Source organism: Lissotriton helveticus, chromosome 3_1, assembly GCF_964261635.1.
Source record: "Lissotriton helveticus chromosome 3_1, aLisHel1.1, whole genome shotgun sequence".
NCBI lineage: Eukaryota > Metazoa > Chordata > Amphibia > Caudata > Salamandridae > Lissotriton > Lissotriton helveticus.
The window spans coordinates 26648781-26669315 of NC_136061.1; the positions used below are offsets into that span (position 1 = coordinate 26648781).

General features: G+C 48.2%; 1 protein-coding gene across 2 annotated transcripts in view; it reads right to left on the reverse strand.

The window, feature by feature from the left end:
- Positions 1–20535, reverse strand: part of LOC144824382 (apolipoprotein L3-like) — a 233880-nt gene that overhangs the window by 198123 nt on the left and 15222 nt on the right. The gene's annotated exons all lie outside the window — the stretch shown is intronic.

Below are 20535 nucleotides of genomic sequence, written 5' to 3' on the forward strand. Positions count from 1 at the left end.
AAGATGGCCACTAGCCGCATGGCAAGTGGACGGTTAGGCGCGTTGAGTGGCACGATGCAAAAGGGCCCCACGCAGATCGTGGAGATGCTGGGGGGCTGTTCTTCGGTGCAAGGGCTGCTCGAGGTTGGGGCTTCTCAAACCCCAAAGCACAGCGTCGAGGGTGCCTCTGATGCTGAGCAGTCAGCGTTTCGGGGGTCTTCCAAGAGGTCCAGTCCCACGTCTCTCGGTGCCTCCACGGGTCCCTTCTTTGCAGGGACTGTGGATCGGGCTGTGAGAAGTCTGGGAGTCTGGGTCTTGTCAGGCTCTGGGCTCGGGCTCCGGCAGGAGGCGGCGGCAAAGCAGTTGAGTTGAAAAACGGTGTTGGATCTAGCCCTGATCTCTTGACTGGGTGAGAGTACTCTGCTTAATTCAGAGACTCTGTCCATCACCACCCCTTGTTGTAAATAATTTTGTCCACCCTAAGCGTGGAAGGGTATACTCAGATGTGAGTCCCTTGCTCATTGCACCATCAGGATTCAAGCAAGCCGGGCCGAAGACGCCTGAAATGGCAGAAACCGGTCCCCGGAAGCTTGTTTCCTTCCCAGTGTAAGAATTGGCTTTTGTAGTCTGGTCTGCCCTGTTCCCATGATGCACTGGGCCGGGGACAGACTAATTTGCATACAGCCAGGTTCTGAAACTGGGATGGTGCAATGAGCTAAAAAACGGTGTTGGATCTAGCCCTGATCTCTTGACTGGGTGAGAGTACTCTGCTTAATTCAGAGACTCTGTCCATCACCACCCCTTGTTGTAAATAATTTTGTCCACCCTAAGCGTGGAAGGGTATACTCAGATGTGAGTCCCTTGCTCATTGCACCATCAGGATTCAAGCAAGCCGGGCCGAAGACGCCTGAAATGGCAGAAACCGGTCCCCGGAAGCTTGTTTCCTTCCCAGTGTAAGAATTGGCTTTTGTAGTCTGGTCTGCCCTGTTCCCATGATGCACTGGGCCAGGGACAGACTAATTTGCATACAGCCAGGTTCTGAAACTGGGATGGTGCAATGAGCTAAAAAACGGTGTTGGATCTAGCCCTGATCTCTTGACTGGGTGAGAGTACTCTGCTTAATTCAGAGACTCTGTCCATCACCACCCCTTGTTGTAAATAATTTTGTCCACCCTAAGCGTGGAAGGGTATACTCAGATGTGAGTCCCTTGCTCATTGCACCATCAGGATTCAAGCAAGCCGGGCCGAAGACGCCTGAAATGGCAGAAACCGGTCCCCGGAAGCTTGTTTCCTTCCCAGTGTAAGAATTGGCTTTTGTAGTCTGGTCTGCCCTGTTCCCATGATGCACTGGGCCAGGGACAGACTAATTTGCATACAGCCAGGTTCTGAAACTGGGATGGTGCAATGAGCTAAAAAACGGTGTTGGATCTAGCCCTGATCTCTTGACTGGGTGAGAGTACTCTGCTTAATTCAGAGACTCTGTCCATCACCACCCCTTGTTGTAAATAATAGGAGGCGGCGGCAAAGCAGACGTTGAGTTGCTGGATGGTGCCTGTGCGAACAGGGTGGTCACTCCTTGGCCACAAGGGAGATTCTCTTCCGTCTTCTGAGCAGCAGAATGTCGAAGTCCAGTCTTCTTCTGTATTTCAAGTTGATTCAGGATGATCTGAAGTCTCAGGACACAGCTCCCACTCTTATTCGAATCTGGGGGGCCGGATCACCTACTAGGTCCCTCCTCTGGGTGGAACCAGGAAGGGGAGTGGTTACACCCCCTTTCCTTTGTCCAGTTTCGCGCCAGGACTGGGGCTGGAAAGCCCCAGCACCGGTTTGAACTGGCCTATGCACAGGGACACCTTGTGTGCCCCAGGCATGTCTGATTCTATTCAGCCCTGTCCTACCCAATACATATAATCCTGTCTGGGGTGGTGCTAGCACCTCCCCAGGCAGGAAACCCTTTGTCCAAGCTGCCCTCGCTGGATGGACTCCCAGCAGCAGGAGGTCAGACTTGTGTCTCTGGTGGCAGCATCCATTTTGAGATGCTAAGGCTCTGTTTAACTTTAACCGGGGTTCAGGCTAGGTACATGTCGTGTCCCTCTAGAAGGGTGGAATGCTACCCCCGTCGCCAGAACTGGCGAGGGGGTAGTATTCCAATTCGTATGACACCTTAGTTGACATGTTTTGATAAAGCCAAACCTAAGATAGCATTTAACCGCGAGGATTATAATGCACTTAAGAGTATATGGTATGGCAATATCATGGAACAGCTAAAGGACATGGTTCCGAAAGCTGCAGACAGGCTCAGCTTATGCCAGAGCACCATCTCACATATTTCCAAGCACTCTGCCTCCAGGATTGATGAGGCCTTCCATAGGAGTGACTGATAGGAACATATGTGTCCATTTTAGGTTAGGTATAGGCATACTACACCTAAGTAAGGGGTGGTTACACCGACTTACCCCAGCTGGGTGATCAGCCAGTTGTGTCAAAATATGGAGGCCAGGCCAGGGGTGGCATAATACATGCTGCAGCCCCTGGTAGGCCTTGGAAGCACCTATGCCCTGGGTACCTGGGTACACTGTTACAGGGGCCAATAAGGTGAGCCAATTCCAATTGTGTATGTACCTAAGGTACATGGAGTCCATTTTAAGGAGAGAGCAATTAGCCTGGGGCCCTGAATAGCAGGATCCCAGGCCAACTATGTCAAAAACCAGCTAAACACCAGGCAAAAAGTTTGGGGGTAACCATAGTCAGATATCCACCTTCCTACACTGCAGAGAAATGTAACGTGTGCCTTTTTCAGGGTCTGGCATGGAGGGGCCTGGTGACAGAGAAATAAGGCCTCTGAATGTAAAGTAATGCAGGGGCTTTTATTCAACATGGCAGATGGTGAGAGGGTAGCGCGTGGGGGCACGAATACATATAAATATGTAATTTTCTTCACACTGATGCAGAGATAGTGCTGTGCTAATGCTGAGGTGGTGCTGCGCTGATGCTGAGGTGGTGCTGAGTCATGCTGAGGTAGTGCTGCTATACTGAGGCTCAGTGGTGCTGAGCAGGTGCTCAGTTTGGGCTAAGTGATGCTGATGTGGTGTTGTGCTGAAGTGGTAGTGCACTGATATTGGTATGATGCTATGCAAATGTAGAGGTGGTGCTGTGTTAATGCTGAGTTGGTGGTGCACTGAAGAGGAGGTGGTGCTGAGTAATATTGAGGTGTTACTGAGTGATATTGAGATGGTGCTTAGTGAAGCTGTGGTGGTGCGGAGTGATGATGAGCGGTGTTGAGTTATGCTGAGGTGGTGGTGCTGTGCTGGTGTTGAGGAGGTGCCGAGTGATGATGTGTTTTGCCGTGCTGATGCTGAAGTGGTGCTGCATGGGTCCTGAGTTGCTGCTTAGGTGATGCTGCGCTGGTAGTGGTGCACTGATGCAGAGATTGTGCTGTACTAATGCTGAGATGGTGGTGCGCTGATGCTGAAGTGGGGCTGAATTGGTTGTAGTGCACTGATGCTGAAATAGTGCTGTGCAGTGCTGATGTTAAGGTGGTGCTGAGCTGATGCTGAGTTGGTGTGGCACAGGTGGTGCACTGATGAGGAGGTGGTGTTGTGTTGATGCTGAGACGATGCTCCGTGATGTTGAGGTACCGCTGAGTGGATTTCTTCATCACTACCGCCCTTATACAGTGTCCCTTAAGGCTCCATACCACTGATGTTCAGATGCATTTAATTAGTTTTAAAGCACCATTCATACCAGTGTAGGGTGTCAAAGCACTTTGCATCACACACAGGTTACACAGAGGCAATCATTTGTATGTGCATAAATTAATGTAAAGGAAATGTTACATAATACAAAGGACTTCAGGGTGTAGGAGTCACAAGTCATCCATATTGGTAGGCAGCATTGCTAAAGAGTGCTTGAGCCCCAGAAGCACAAACGCAGAATTGAAAACAGCCCTCATAGTTGGGGGTTCTCTTAAATAAAAAGAATCAATTTCCATCCAGATGAACCCTTTTTGCAACGTTAATATCTTCTCTAATCTTTACTTTGCAGTGCATGCAGTTCTTTGAAACGCACCCACGGACCCTTCTGCTGCAACTCCTGCAAATTCACCTGCATCCGGACCTGCACCACCCCAGCAGTGCTCGAGACCTCGACGAGCAACAGCAGCAGCCACCTGAAATGCATCCTGCTCAACACCCGCTCAGTCCACAGACACGCCGTCGAGCTCTGGAACCTGATCGACACCACAACCCCAGACGTCGCCTTCCTCACGGAAACCTGGATGAACGCCTCCTCAGCGCCCGACATCGCCATCGCCATCCCGGACGGCTACAAGATCATCCGGAGGGACCGCGTCAACCAGACCAGAGGAGGCATCGCCATCATCCACAGGAACCCCATCCGCATCACGACCAACACCGACGACACCCTCACACCCGCCGAGCACCTGCACTTCCAGATCCACATCAACCCCAAGACCACCCTCAGAGACACGCTCATCTACCGACCCCCGGGACCACGCACACAATTCAGCGAAGACATCGCCGACTTCGTCAGCCCGCATGCCCTCCCCTCCGCGGACTACATCCTCCTCGGGGACCTCAACTTCCACCTGGAGAACAACAACGACCGCAACACCACCACCCTGCTGGACAACCTCGCTAACCTCGGACTCAAGCAACTGGTGACCACCCCCACCCACTACGCCGGACACACACTCGACCCCGTCTTCTCCTCCAGCAAGGACATCGCCTTCAGCCACGCCACCGGACTCCACTGGACGGACCACAGCTGCGTCCACTTCAGCTTCAAAAGGACCACGATCCACCACCAACAGCAACAGGTTGCACGCAGAAGCTGAAACAAGATCACAGCCGACCAGCTCGCAACTTCCCTGAGCAAGAACCCACCCACCAGCGCTACGAACCCCAGCCAAGCGGCCACCAACCTCACTGAGTGGATCAGCGACTGCGCAGACGACCTCGCCCCCCTGAGGACCCCGCCTAGCAGACCCGGTAGCAAGAAAGCCCCATGGTTCACCGACGAACTCAAGAACTCTAAGAAGAACTGCAGAACCCTTGAGAAAACCTGGCGCAGAGACCCAACACCGGACAACATGACCGCCCTCAAGCTCGCCACCCGAAAACACCACCAACTGATCCACACCACCAAGAAAACTTCATTCAAGGAACGACTGGATAACAACGCACACAACAGCAAGGAACTCTTCAACATCGTTAAAGAGCTCTCCAACCCCAACGCCGGAAACAACGACATCACCCCGTCGCAAGACCTCTGCAACTCCCTCGCCTCCTACTTCCACAACAAGATCGCGGACATACACAACAGCTTCAGCACTCTACCGACGCACGCCACGACCGAATCACCGCCCCCCACCACCACCCTCCACGACTGGACCCCGATCAGCACCGAAGACACCATCCGCACGATGAACTCCATCCACTCCGGATCTCCGACCGACCCCTGCCCTCACCACGTCTTCAACAAGGCCGACGCTGTCATCGCACCCCACCTGCGGGACATCATCAACACCTCCTTTGACACCGCCACCTTCCCGGAGAACTGGAAGCATGCCGAACTCAGCGCCCTACTAAAGAAGCCATCAGCCGACCCCACCGACCTCAAGAACTACCGACCCATCTCTCTGCTCCCGTTCCCCGCTAAAGTCATCGAGAAGACCGTCAACAAGCAGCTGGCCGCCTTCCTCGAGACGAACGGATCCCTCGACCTCTCGCAGTCTGGCTTCCGGGCCAACCACAGCACCGAGACCGCCCTAAACGCAGCCACCGACGACATCCGAGCTCTGCTCGACAACGGAGAAACAGCGGCCCCCATCCTCCTAGACCTCTCCGCAGCCTTCGACACTGTCTGCCACCGTACCCTAGTACAGCGCCTCAGCAACGTCGGAATCCAGGAGAAGGCACTGGAGTGGACCATCTCCTTCCTCACCGGAAGGACACAGAGAGTCCGCCTCACCCCGTTCAGATCAGAAGCCACCGAAGTCATCTGCGGCGTTCCTCAAGGCTCCTCACTCAGCCCAACCCTCTTCAACGTCTACATGAGTCCCCTCGCAGCCATCGCACGCCAGCACAACCTCAACATCATCTCCTACGCCGACGACACCCAGCTGATCCTCTCCCTCACCAACGACCCCGCCACCGCCAGAGCCAACCTACACGAAGGGATGAAAGAGGTAGCCGAATGGATGAAGAACAGCCGCCTGAAACTGAACTCGGACAAGACGGAAGTCCTCATCCTGGGACCCTCACCCTCTGCCTGGGACGACTCCTGGTGGCCCCCCGCCCTAGGCAGCGCCCCCAAACCAACAGACCACGCACGCAACCTGGGCTTCATCCTGGAGTCCTCCCTCTCCATGACCAGACAAGTCAACGCCGTCTCCTCATCGTGCTCCAACATCCTACGCATGCTACGCAAGATCTTCCGGTGGATCCCCACCGAGACCAGGAAGACGGTCACCCAGGCCCTCGTCACCAGCCGACTGGACTACGGCAGCTCCCTCTACGCCGGAACCACCGCCAAGCTCCAGAAGAGACTCCAGCGGATCCAGAACGCCTCAGCACGACTCATCCTGGACATCCCCCGTCGCAACCACATCTCCGGACACCTGAGAGACCTGCACTGGCTCCCGGTCAACAAGAGAATCACCTTCCGTCTCCTCACCCACGCACACAAAGCCCTTCACAACCAAGGCCCAGGATACCTCAACAGCCGCCTCAACTTCTACGTTCCCAACCGCCAGCTTCGATCGACCGGCCACGCCCTCGCCGCCGTCCCCCGCATCCGAAGAGCTACCACAGGGGGAAGGTCCTTCTCCTACCTCGCCGCCAAGACCTGGAACTCCCTCCCGACCCACCTCCGCCTGATTTAGGACCACCTCACCTTCAGGAAGCAGCTCAAGACCTGGCTGTTCGAGCAGTAGCGGACCCCCCCTCCCCAAGCGCCTTGAGACCCTCCGGGTGAGTAGCGCGCTATACAAATGCTTTGATTGATTGATTGATTGATTTGATGACAGTTATAAATTCACTGTTCCATTAGGATTTTTATTTATAAACTGCAAGTAATAGAAGAGCAGTAACCCGTTGACCTATTTACATTTTATGCACTCTGTGATCTGCATGCTTCACTTTCTTTGTAGCTGGCATGTTAGCCCTTTGGCTACCTTGCAATGAGTTAAAACATTTCCCACTAGACAACTCTGATCTCTCCAGCAGGAGCATTAATCACAGGAGTTATCTTGACATTTTTATTGTCTGGAAATTGCAGGAGGCCAGGAATGTGTGGAGTGCTTTTAAAGTAAATTAAACTCGGAAACATTGCCCCTCTGAAGTCAGTATCCAGGGCAATCAATTGCACAGCCCTTGTGCTGGTCCTGTGCTCTTATTCTGCTTTTATTTAATGTAATACATTCAAATGCACATTTTAAAGGGGACGTTTTTCCAGAAGGAAACATTTTTGCCTCAACGCAAAACTGATGAGGAGTACTTCCAACTCCTCAGCCAGCAGCCAAGCACAAGTCCTGGAGGGGAGGAAAAAACACAAGCAACATGCATATTAAAGTATTATTTCAAGCTGTGTTTAAGTTTTGGTTTCACTTTTTACATGATTTAGAGCTGCAGTAGCTAGAAAGCATGGCTGGTTGCTGCTGGCTTCGGACAGGAAGGACAAGAGGTGAATGCTGCAATAAAATTTAAGCAGTTACATATAAGCACCCACAGTGTAACAAGAGGTTGAAAACATAATAAAATAGTCGCCCCCATGAGCAGATCAACAGTACAAAGTGTAATGATATTGAACTAAGTCTTTGCTCCTTGAAGGAAAAAGGTCACTAGTAAGCAAGGATTTTTAAAGGACATTGAAACAAACAAATGAGAAGCAAGGAATGGCATTTGGCCCACAGAGATATATGTATACTAAAGTATACAAGAGGTCGTACGCTTATGCTTGACCTAAAAATGGAAGCATTATTTGTAAAACAAGAAAACAATGCTGTAAATAAAAGATGGCGCCGATAACATGTAAATAATCTTACCAAGTTCCATTATACTGTTGAATTAACATTGGCAAGGGCCAAAAAACAAAAAAACACGCAACCTTCCTGATGTCATGTAAATAACTTTTAACAGCATGTAAACACACATAACTTTACAGAAGCTTTAATAAACAAGGAGGCGCTGCAAAAAAACACATTCTGCACATACAACAAACAAGCGCGACATTATCAACAAAATAAAAACAGACATATAACCCTGATGATTACATTACACATAACATTACAACAGCTTAAACAAACATGGAAGTGCTCCTAAAATCATGTCGTGCTGATACAACAAACAACAAACAAGTGTGACATTAACAAACAAGTGAAGTCATACTTGAACGCGCACCATGCACAGGAGTCACCAGAGATAAATAAAAGGTCACGTTTGTGTGCAATGCTTAATGAAAAGAAGTCTTCAGCTGCAAAATCAATGCAAAACAAGTAAAGCCACACTTGAAAGCTCGTCATGCATAAACAAAAGCAAGCAGCAGGTACCATACTTAAAAGTGAAAGTGCACCGTGCCACACACGAGCATGAAATGTTATAAACAAGTAGTCCTCAAAGAAAACACAACACTTAAGCGTGTAGGGAAACTGTAATTTACCGGCGCTCCTTGCGTAAAACCGGAAATGATATATCTGAGCGCTAACAAATAAGAAACCAGAAAATAAAAGCAACACAGAAGTGAACCAATTGCAACAGCAGGCAGGATTACACTCAGCACAATTGATTACAGCAGGTCTGATGCGCTGATGCTCAGCCTAAAGGTATCTGAAGTGTTTCATCACCACGATGCTGTGAAGTGTGTCAGTCTGCCCTCAAAGTGAGTCCTTCGGGAGGGTACATTTGAATTTGTATAGTATATCGATGCATTAACGTACATTTTCACTTCATTTCAGAAAGTTGATCTTGTGGATTTTGCAGTGTTTCTAGTTTGAGTGCAAGCAGAGGAAGTGTTTTCAGTACAGCATGGACGTTATAGTTAATAGTTTACTTATATGGTGTGGGAGCAAGTGATAACAGTTGCCAGCGCCCTCCCACTGTCATCTGTGTGGGTGGCCTGTAAAATGTGGTTCAATTTATACATTTTCCCATTTTGGCCTTGCCTTGTGAACTCCTACTATAGTCAAAATGAAATCTATGGATTCTAGTTCTCTAGTAGTAAGTCTTTGCTTGTGTGTCTGTCTTTTGGCTTATGTCTGTGTGTCCAGGGGATGTACGTTGTTACACCGCATGCTTTTACCACGCATGCTTTTACGACGCAGGTTTTTCAACGCAAGTCGTTACAACGACTTGCGTTGGGGGGTGCTGGATAGTGAATAGTTTAATTTACTATTCCAACTTCAGTCCCCGTGGATAGTAGGGAAGGTGTTGGATAGTAAATTAAACTATTACCTATCCTAGAGCGCCCCCCAGCGCAATTCGTTGTAATGGCTTGCGTTGAAAAACCTGCGTTGTAAAGGCACTGCGTGGTAAAAGTTGCGTCGTAAAGGATGTTTCCCGTGTCCAGGCCCACCATGTCTTGGTGAGTGCCAGAGCACGGTCCTCTCCACCTTTTTGGAACATCTCCCCTGTCTGAAGAGAAGACGACTGATGATGCAGCGAGGTGGTGTCTCCTGCCTGACGGGTCTGCTATGTTACTGCTCCGCGTAGCTTTTCTGTGCCAAGTATCTCTGCAGGCTGCAATATTTTCTCATTAACCCAGCCTCAATCCTACCAACAAAATGTACAGGACCACACCAGTCTTCCTTTCCAATGCCTCCCCGTGAACGATACAGGTAGGAATGTGTTGGCTGACATACAAACAATTTGGCCAATTAAGCCCAAAGAATAATCTATGGGCCCGATTCACAGAACTAACTTAAGACAAAATCCTAAACTTACTACTTTCGGTATTCACAGAAGTTAGGATTTTGTCTAAAACAAACTTAAGACAAACTTAAGACAAAATCCTAACTTCTGTGAATACCGCAAGTAGTAAGTTTAGGATTTTGTCTTAAGTTAGTTCTGTGAATCTATGTATCTTAGTAAAGTTGTTTTGTGCCTGACGAGAAGGGATTGCTGTTTCATTTATTTGTGATTTAAAACAGAAAACTGGCTGCAGAGTGAAGTGCCACGCCGCGCAGTGCAATTTAAGGGCTCCTTAAATGCACGCATGAGCTTCCTTCCGCATCAAAAGGCTGTCTTTTTTGTGCTGTCTGGGAGCAGCTGCAAGCATTGCTGCATGGATCATCACAGACCTGATTCTTAAGAGTGCAGCATCTGATAAGGGCATGTCACCACCAGCATTCCTGTGTGAGGTGGGAACATAGATTGCGGGTGTCCAGCAGTGTCCTGCTGGCCACACTAACAATTTGTTGCCACCCAGTGTTGGAAGTTGTAGGATGGTAGGATCCTTCTGCATGGTTACCCACACTTTTTGCCTGGTGTTGCTATGTTTTCTGACTAGTCTTACTATTATCCTGCTTAATCAGAACCCCAATCTCTGTGCTTCTTCCCTAAATTGGACATGGTGAGTACTTAGGTACACTCCAGATTGGCTACTGGTGTACCCTGATAAGTCCCTAGTAGATTGTACTAAGGTACCCAGGGCATAGTAATAATAAGTAATACTTTATTGTACAGTTAATAAAAACCATTACAAACCAGCAGCGATAAAAACAGTTATGAATATCTATAGCTGCTTGGAAAATAATACTTGTGGTAGGTTGTAAAAAAAGCTTCAATTAAAAAATACTAAAATCAAAGTTAAAAAGCAGATAGGAAGGAAAATTGGTCCGCCACTAAGGCACTTCTATGTTCCTCTTGGGGGTTTGCTTATGGTTAACCTAACCTGCTTTCCCCTTCGAAGTGCGTTGCAGTCCACATTCCATATGGGAGGCAAGACATTCTCTTCCCCATATGCTCGTACTGTATAGCAATCTGTCCTCGTGTGCTCCTGCAACCCTGCTGTGCCTCTGTATAATATTATTTTAGCTCTGGGGATGCAGATAGTGCGCTGGCTTTAACCGTTTATTCTTTCTTTTTGCTAAGTCGGGCTTCTACAACTTCAATATATTTTATCAGTCTGCAAGCCATTTGAAATTCGTCACCCGAAAAACATGCCAGGACCGCTTGCCTGCAAGACCTGATCCCTTGTTTGTTAAACAGTGGTCTCAGAAGGTTCCGGCGATCTTGCTGCTGCTCCTTGCAGATGGTAATGGGGTGTAAGATGTTTTCTTCGTCATTCCCACACAGGCGGCACTTTGCTGGCTTTGGGGGATGCAGCCAGGGAGCCATATGGTCTGCTGAGGGCAATAATCCTTGCCGATATTTCAAAAATGCCTCTTTTGTTTTTTTGGTAAAGCTGGTCTGAAGATATGTTTGTCGTCTGAGTTTGGTATAAGTTTGTATAGTTAGCCAGCCATGTGCTCGCTCCGTCAGTGAAGCTTTGTCCTGTAAGAGAGATTCTTTCCTGACAATGTTATTTACTGCTTTTTTAAAACCTGCCAGAGGGCCTTGTAGATCCCACAGTTCTCGCACACCCAGTTGTTTTATTGCGTCCTCCAGGAAAAGCCTTGCTGGACAGTTGTCTTTACTTTGTAGATCTTTCCAAAGGAGAGCATTAAGGGTATTTGCTTCTCCCGTGCTAATTTTATACCAACTTTTAAGCTATACTCCTTTGCGTGCCAGCTCTTCCATTGCCAACCCAAATTCGAGTCAAATTTGCGCCGGTGAAGTGTACCTCGGGAGGCCAAAGATCATGCGCATGGCTCTTGTTATTACTCCGTCTACTGTTTCGGCGTCCCTACCTCTCATCGCTTCGCTTCCATAGGTAATAAATGGAATCAGTTTTGCTTGAATCAGCTTTATTAGAGGGGCAAGGTTTGGCCCAGCGATCTTATTTTTTAAGTTTCTTAGAGATACAGCTGTCATTAGTCCTCTCTTTTTTATTTCCTCGCGTTGTGATATAAAGCTGCCCCTGTGGTCTATGGTGACCCCCAGATATCTGTATTTATTCATGACGTCCAGTTTCCTTGTATCCAGGAACCAGCTGGGTGTTGATTTCTTTTTGCAATGATTAAGACACATAACTTTTGTTTTTTCGTGATTAATGCTGCGTTTATTTGTTTTGGAGTATTGCGAGGTGATTTCAAGCAGCCGCTGTAGGCCTATCGGGGTCCGGCTGATCAGCACCAAGTCATCCGCATAGAATAGATTGGACAGCTGGATGCCCCCTAACTTTAGTGTGTGGGAATTGTTTTCATTCAGCGCGATTGATAGTTCAGCCATAAAAAGATTAAATAAAGTTGGCGCAAGCACGCATCCTTGCTTTACTCCTGTGCTTGTTGGGATCTTCTTAGATAAGAAGTCCCCTGCTCCTAGTTTAACCTGGTCCCAGGTATCGCTGTGCAAGAGAATTAGTTGGTTCAGCAATAATGGTGGAATTTTCATTCTCTTTAGTTTTTGCCACAATAAATTTCTGTTTATGTTGTCGTATGCGGAGCTATAATCAATGTAGCACAAGTATAGAGGTGGTTTTGCCTCTAGAGCAGAATCAATCAAAAGCGATAAGGCAAGTATGTTAGTGGTCGTCCCCATGTTTTTCCGGAAGCCGGTTTGATTATATGGTATTGCTGATGTTTCTTCCACCCACGATATTAGCTCCTGGAGTAGGAGGCCAGCGTAGTATTTTGCCTCATTATCGAGTAAGGCTATAAGGCGATAGCTTCTTGGATCATTCCTGTCTACGTTTTTGAAAATTGGGGAGATAATTGCTCGCCTCCATGATCGTGGGATTGTTGAAGTCTGCCATATTTTTTTCGAACATTGGTTTAAAAAGGAAGGCCCAGTATTCTGGCTCTTGTTTGAATATGGCTTGGGGTGTGCCGTTTGGGCCTGGGGCTCGCTCTCGTCTCCCTTTCGAGATTCTGTTGCATATTTGTGAGTTTGTGATTGAGAATTCCTCGTCACTTGCAGGAGTTTCTTTGTATGGGGACTTCTGTGCTTTGCAGCTGGTTTTAGGATTGCATGGTTCTTTCCACAGTTCTTGGGCATCGTTAAAGTGTGTACCAAGGAAAGTTATCCAGGCCTCTTCCGTCGCATGGGATTCAATCCCCTGGCTTCGCTCGGTGATCAAACTATTAATCTTTTGCCAAAACTGCGTGCTGTCGTTCGTATTGGCATCGTGTAGGAGATTTCCCCAAAAGGCCTCGTCAGCATCTTTTTTTAGTTGCCATATTAGTTTCCTGAGGTTATCTTTTAACTGTCTCAGTGCATGCCAGACGGTAGGGTCTGTCCTTGCTCTTCGGAGAGTGTTGTTAATCTTTTTAGCCGGATGTCGTTTCTGAAATTATGATGGATCTTGTATTTTGCGGCGATGTCCTTTCCACCCGTCCTTATACTTTTGTTTCTTTCGGCTTTGTCTCTCAAATTTTTTGTAAACGCCTCCCAGCATATAATTACATTTGAGGATACAGATTGTGCCTCCACTAAAGCTTGTTTCGCTTGCAGTAGGAGGCTTTGTGGGTCATTGGATTTGCACTTTATCTGTCTTTCGTTTGCTGAAAAATCTAAGCCAAATTTGTTAGCACCAGGAGAGCTTAGTGTTATCGGTGCCTCGATCGTGGTTTCCTGGGGGAGGTGGTCACTTTAGTCCATCGTGCTGATATGGAAATCTCTTACCCTTTGATACAGACTGCGAGAGAAGAATGTGAAATTGAATGTAGAGCTAGCCGTAGTGCTGTGAAATGTTGTGGATTGTGGTCGGTCACCTGGAAATCTACAGTTGAGTGCTCGAAAGCCCAGCTCTTCTAGTTTGGCCAGTAGACTCCTAGCTGTTTTCGTGCTTCTGCCTCCCGAGGTGCCGTCTTTGTGGCTTTGCTCCCAAGCAAAGGGGTCCTCGTCGCCGGTGCTTTTGGAGGCTGGGTTACTGAGCATATTTAAGTTGAAGTCCACTGTGATGATCAAACTGTTCGTTTTCTCAGTTTTTATTAGTTTTACAAGTTCTTCCTTCAGCTGTTGTGGTTCCTTGGTTTTTTCTCTAGGGTGTAAATAGAGGTTTATTAGGGTTATATCCTCTTTTTTGTTCTGCTCGCAGAATGTCAGTCGGAGTGCTTACATTGCGTTTGGGGGGGCTAGCTTGTAAGCCAAGGGTACTGCTTCAACAATCGATTGTAGCCCACTGTATGTGGCAAGACCTCCTTTCTTGTGGCCAAACGGTGAGCTCTGTGTAGAAGGCAGAAAGTTTGAATTGTATCCCAACAGTGCTGGTGGAGAGTCGGACCAGGTTTCTTGCAGTGTAATGATGACAAATCCTTGCAAGTATATGTTTAATTCTGTGTCCGAGAATTTGTCTCCTAGGCCATTGATGTTCCAGGAGCACAAGCTGAGAGTGCTGGGTGTATTGTTTGTTTTTGAGTTACTGGGTCATTGATTTGTTACTTTGACATTTAGAGTTCTCGGTAGCCAGCTCTAATTTTGCGAGATTGGACTACAATTGACAGATGGTCTCTTACTGGACTGTTCTCGATGGACTAAGTTCTCAGGGGTTTTGCTTAGAGCCCCTCCTAGAACTGTGTTCAGATTTGGCTGCTCATTTACTTTTTTCCTTTGTTGGCTATCAAGTGTCAAAGGATCTGGATATCTTGGTTTAAAAAAAGGATGGCGTTGTATTCCCCATGAATCGAACTTTGCTTGTTCTTTTAGCAGTCTCTCCGGAAATTCTGCTGTGGCCCATACTGTTTTTGTTGGTTCTACTCCTGAGGGTTCTATAAATTCTAGCGATTCCAAATCGCTGGACGATATGTTTTTGAGGCTATCGATAGTTTTCAGTAGCCGTAATATGTTCCCCCTATTTAGGGTGTGTATTGTGCCCCTTGATTTGTACTCCGGGTGGAAGACTACTGAGGTCGTACCAGTTTGCCCCCTATCTTGTTTCCGACTGTTATCAATATTATTAGTTGGGTCATCCCCTCAGCCGTGGCGTTCCTCGATTCCTACTGCATATCGTTTTTAACTCATTTCACTACTCTTCATTAATTTTTGTCTGAGAGGACTTGTCATAGTTGCAGCCCATTGGGGGCTTCCTCAGGGTTGTCTATCTGGCTTTGTCTGGGGAGGGTTAGTAATAGGACTTCGATCTTGGGGTGGGTTCCTTTCGGGGTTTATCCTGTCTTCCAAATTTCCAGCTTCCTGTGGGTTATACGCCCTTTCTATGTTATCTCTCATTGCATTCTGCCTTACTTGTGGTAAATTCGATGTTGCTTTCTCGCTTTTGGGGGTGGGGGGCAGGTGATAGGCCTTCTTTCTAGTGACGAATTTCTTCCAGGTTTTTTTCCCCCTTTTCAATTTTTGTTTTCTAAGGTGATACATTCTGTGTCTGTAACGTCTCTCGTCTCAATCAGCCTATCTTGTGATGGATTAGGTGTCGCTTTCACACTAGTGGTGCCCTTGCCCCAGGCTATTACCGCTGTTGTTTTATTTTGGTTTCTTCCCTTCCTTTTCTGTTTTCTTTCCTTTGTTGGAGGTGTACCACCACTGCGTCTTTTTAACGAGTTTTGCCAGGTTGCGCTATGTTCTCAATTGGAGACATTTGGGTTCCTTCATATTGTTGTCCATTGCTGACCGTTATCTTCTTTGCATCTACTGTTCCCCTAAGTGGGAGTAGGTCTAAGGTCATCTTTGAGTTCTCCTGGATTGGTGGCTGTAATCCAGCTTGCGTGGGCAATGCCGTTTCGCGTCTCTTTTTGAAAGAGGTGCTCGGACGGTTGTTTTTAACTACCTCCCTGATGTCAGAAAGGAGGTTGTCCATTGCCGTTGGGAGTGTTACCAATATGTCCACAATTGTTAAGCATGAGCAGTTAGATTGTATTAGTTGGGTCTCGGCTTGCGCCCTTTTAAACATGCTATTCAGCTCTGCTAGCTGATGGCATTTACTGATAGTTGCATTGTGCGCAGAAGGGTTACCCAGATGTCTTCCTTTGCATTTGGTGTTTCCTTCCCCGGATTTGCACTGATGGTCTCTCCTGGCAATTCCCTTTCGAAGCCATGGGGTAAGATGCTACCACTTCTTCCCACTCTTCCGGGGTGAGATACGAGGTTTCAAAGTTGTTTGTCCGTGGTGATGTAAGTCGTGTGTTAGATAAAGTAGATAGGTTAGGAGGATCTGTTTCAGTTGGTCTTGGGGTACCCCCTTGTTTAGCGAGATCCTGTTGATTCTCAAGTTTCTTGCATTGTAGGTCATTATATTGGAGTGAACACTGTCCCTGGACTCTAACTTCCTGTGTAGTTATGGTGTTTAGTTGCCCAACTACATCTAGGTCTGCCCTTGTTGTGGGTTCTCTTGTGTCCCTGGGTTAATGCCTTGCCTGCCTGTCCTCAGGCGTTGTCACTGTTGTCACTGTGTGTTTGCAGGTTGTTGTTTCTGTTTGTATTATTGAATCTCCATACTGCGTGGGTTCACTATTCTGCACGTCGCCCTGCAGGGTGTAGTTCTGGGGCCCCCAGTTTGCTGCCCCGTCTGGTCCGCCTTGTCCCTCCGAGTTTCACATTGGTCCTTGCCTTCTTTTCTTGCATGCTGGGGATTTGAAGTGTTCTTCATCTGTATGATTATAGTGATTATTGTGTCTTGTTGAACTTGTGGGGGTTGTGGGGCTCCTCTCCCTGTTGGCTATTGATGAGAGGTTAGGGTTTGGGATCGCATTTTGGCCCTTTATTATGTGTTCCTTTGTGCAGTCATGCTCATAGCCGTTTGGGTTTGTTTTTATACTTGAGTCTGCCAACTCCTGTTTTTGTCCCTGAACCTGTGTTGATTGATTCCACAATAGCCCCTTATTCAATTCTTCTTTGCTTACCGGTGCAGCACCTCTGCGCTGCATTCCCCTTTTATGGGGTCAGCTGGGTCCTTTTCTTCCTTCGCCTGTAATTCTTGCTTCGAGGGGGTTACCCTGCTTACTTTAGTTGTCTGAAGCGGAATTGGTAGATCGCTTATATTGCGACTGTTTAGATAGAGGGCCAAGCTGGAATCTTTGAATACATTTGTGGTTGAAACCCAGATTTGCTCCCCGGGGTGCTTTTTGAGCACTCACGCACTTTGGTGTCTTTGGGGCTAGTATGCAGGGGGGAAATCAGGGAGAGTTCTCCTTCCTCATCTCCATTCTTTCCCTTGTTCATCCCCCCCGCCTTCGTTACTGACATCCATTAGATCTTTTTTTAGGCTTTTCTTTGTTTTCCTTGCTCTTTTGGGAGGATTCGCAGGTGCCGTATAGTTCCTTGGCTTCCCAGACCTCATTTCGCAACTTTAATCTTTATTCTTTTATCTCCTTTTTCCCAGGGTTGCTGGGGGCAGAGGCAGAGGCAGGGACAGAAGCCGGGCTCCTTCGGCTCCTCCGACTCCCTCGTCCTTGATCGGCAGCCACTGCTGGTGACCCCTGCTTGCCCCCCCCTTGTGACTCCCGCGGTTCCTGTCTCCGGTGACGGAGTAGTAGGAAAGCAGCAAGGTGGGGACCCATGGCTTCAAGGCACAGCTCACGACCCCTTCCTTGTAGCAACAGCGGACTCTAGCTACTCCACTCAGCCGCTGCTGTAGGGTCAGGGTTTCAGGCTCGGCAGCCCCTGACTTGCGGCTCCTCGCCGCTCCACCCTGCCGCTGGCTCAAGGTTCTGCGGCTCTCGGCCCCCTCGGCTCCCACGGATCTGTGGCTCATGGCTCACGGCTCTCCCGCAGCCCTCTCAAGGTTCTTCACGTCTCCTCGCCGCCGCTGCTGCTGCCCCCCCGCCGCGCTGCACACGGCTGGTTTGGGCACCCCCCGCAGCTTGGGTCTCCCGTCTTCTGCAGGGAGCGAGGGCTGCGCGGGGGTCAGATTGGGCGGGAGGCAAGAACACAGGAACGCCGGCAGGAACACCGGCAGGAACACCACAGCAGCTCGCAGCTCACAGCTCCGCGACTCTCCGCGACTCTCAGCAGCTTGGCACTCTGCACTCTGCACTCTGCACTAGGCATAGGTATACCAGGGGTCTCCCATGGGGTGAAGCATGTATTATGCCAACCATGAGAGACCACCAAAATTGTGACTCCAGGCCGGCCATTGCAGCCTGTGTAAGCAGATGCTAGCACCACTTACAACAGATATACGTTTCCATATATCTGTCACTGCACTTAAAATCTATAAGTCATCCCTAAGGCAGGCCTTTCAATCCTGAAGGCAAGGTGTTTGGCTCTAAGTGTGAGGGTTATCCTGCATGAGCAGGACACCCCTACAACCTTCGGAGTCCAGTCTTCCGGTTTGTGAGGGCATCAGCCATTTCTATACATAGAGTGGCCAAGCGTCGTTAAACTGGCTGCAACAAACCCTGTTGGGTTTGATATTAAACATGCTGGAATCACATGTGGGAGGTATCAAAGTCAAAAGCAAGCTTTATTCGATTAGTTGAAATCATAAAAGCAACAAGACAATACATTTTTTTTTTAAATTTGACATGTAGCATAGTTCATATGATTAAAAATATTAAAAAGTCAAGCCCGGTAGCAGTATCTAGTGCATTCAAATAGTTAAACAAAATTGGTACAAAAACAATTCAATCACAATGTAGTATAGAGGAGAATAATTTACTTAAAGCATTTAACAGAATCTACAGTATAGTCAGGTCACCATTCCAAGTACCTCGGGGATAGCTTCCTGGCCTTCGTACGCATCGCTGCGACCAGAAAGCTAGCAACCCCGAAGACTATCCTAGGGCTACCTAGTAGCTGTAAGTAAAGTAGGGCTGGGCGTACTTGTACAAAACCTGCTTCCCTTAAAATAGGGGCCAAAAACTGCATTCTACACTTCTTGAAATGATCACAAAACATTACAAAATGCATGAGGGACTGCTCAGAAAAGTTATCGCAGCAGCATGGGATTGACTCGTCTGGGACCCCCCATACGGGAAAGTTACCTAAGGAGTACTGTATGATGTTGAACCTAAATCTAATAAGCAAATGTCGATGGTATGGGCGGCTTACAATTTTTAGATACGGTTCAATTGAGGGCGTAGTCAGGAGGAGGAAATTGGCTCTGGCTCTAGGTTTAATCAGTTCCTCGCTCTCCCGCGTTTGCAATGCCCTCCTCAAGAAGTTATCCTTAATCCATTTCACGTCCCCCCTACAGATTGTGTTTGGGTGACTGAAAAGGTTGGGTCTACCAAGACTACCCAGTGCGCCTTTTACGTAAGCCAGCCACGAAATTTTTGAAACATTATCCAGAGCCATGCAGTCCCTGAGAATGGTGTGGTTAAGTGTAATGTCCTTGTTCAGCCAGGTTTTGGCCCAACATACCAATGGGGCCAGAAGAAGAAGGTCAGTAATGTAGCCTAACCCTAACTCGGAGTGTAGTGAAAAAACTGGTGTCGATTGTGGAACACTTAGTAGAGATCTAAGGAACTGGTTTTCCACAATCTGCAATTCGCCAGTTGAGGAGTAGCCCCACAGTGGTGCACCGTAAGTGGCTATGGATAGGCATTTAATTTTGTAGACTTTCAGTAATGCCTCCATTGGTCGTGAGCCAAGCCGCTTTGCGAAACTCAACAAAGCTGAGGTTGATCTAGTTGCAGCTAGTGATTTCGCAGACACCTGTGGTTTCCACGAACCCTTCTCCTCAAAAATCACACCCAAGTATGTGAAAACTTGCACCCTAGATACCCTCTCTCTGCAGCAGGTAAAGGATTTTAACTTTTTTGGCCTTAGCCGTCTCCCAGCCACCATGACATGTGATTTTTTGTTGTTGATCAGAAGGTCTAACTTTGACATAAAATCGCCAAACGCGTCCAGAAGCCTTTGTAACCCCACGCCCGTGCAAGCTAGGAGGACCGCGTCGTCCGCATATAATAAAACAGGGACTGCGCAACACCCCACATACGGGATATCAAGTGTGGACCCCTCCAAGGCTTTATCCAGGGAGTTGATATAGAGAGTAAACAAAAGCGGGGCTAAAATACAGCCCTGCCTCACACCTCTTCTGGAGTTAAAAGGTCTGGTGGTGTGTCCTCCTCGGGTGATTCTAATGGAGGCTGATAGATCTTCGTGGAGTGCGGCCAAGAAGTCTACCAGGGGAGGATCAAACCCAATGCCAGCCAATATAGGCCATAACTTGGCCCTATTGACCAAGTCAAAGGCCGAGGAGAGGTCCATAAAGGCCAGATATAAGTGGCCCTCCTTCGCCATGGTGTACTTACTGACCAGCATATGAAGGTTCAGACACTGGTCAATTGTACCTCGTTTCTCACGGAAGCCATACTGAAGATCAGAGAGGACCCCTTTCTCTTTGGTAATGTTGCCCAGTCTGCGTAAAATGACTCTGCCAAGAATCTTAACTGCAGAGTCGATTACCGAAATCGGCCTATAACAGGCCGGATCGCTTCTTGAGCCCTTCTTGTATATAGGGACAATGGTTGAGGTTGACCAGGATTTAGGAAACCCTGCTGTGACCGTTGCATTAAAAACGTTGGTGAGTATTTTAGCCCAC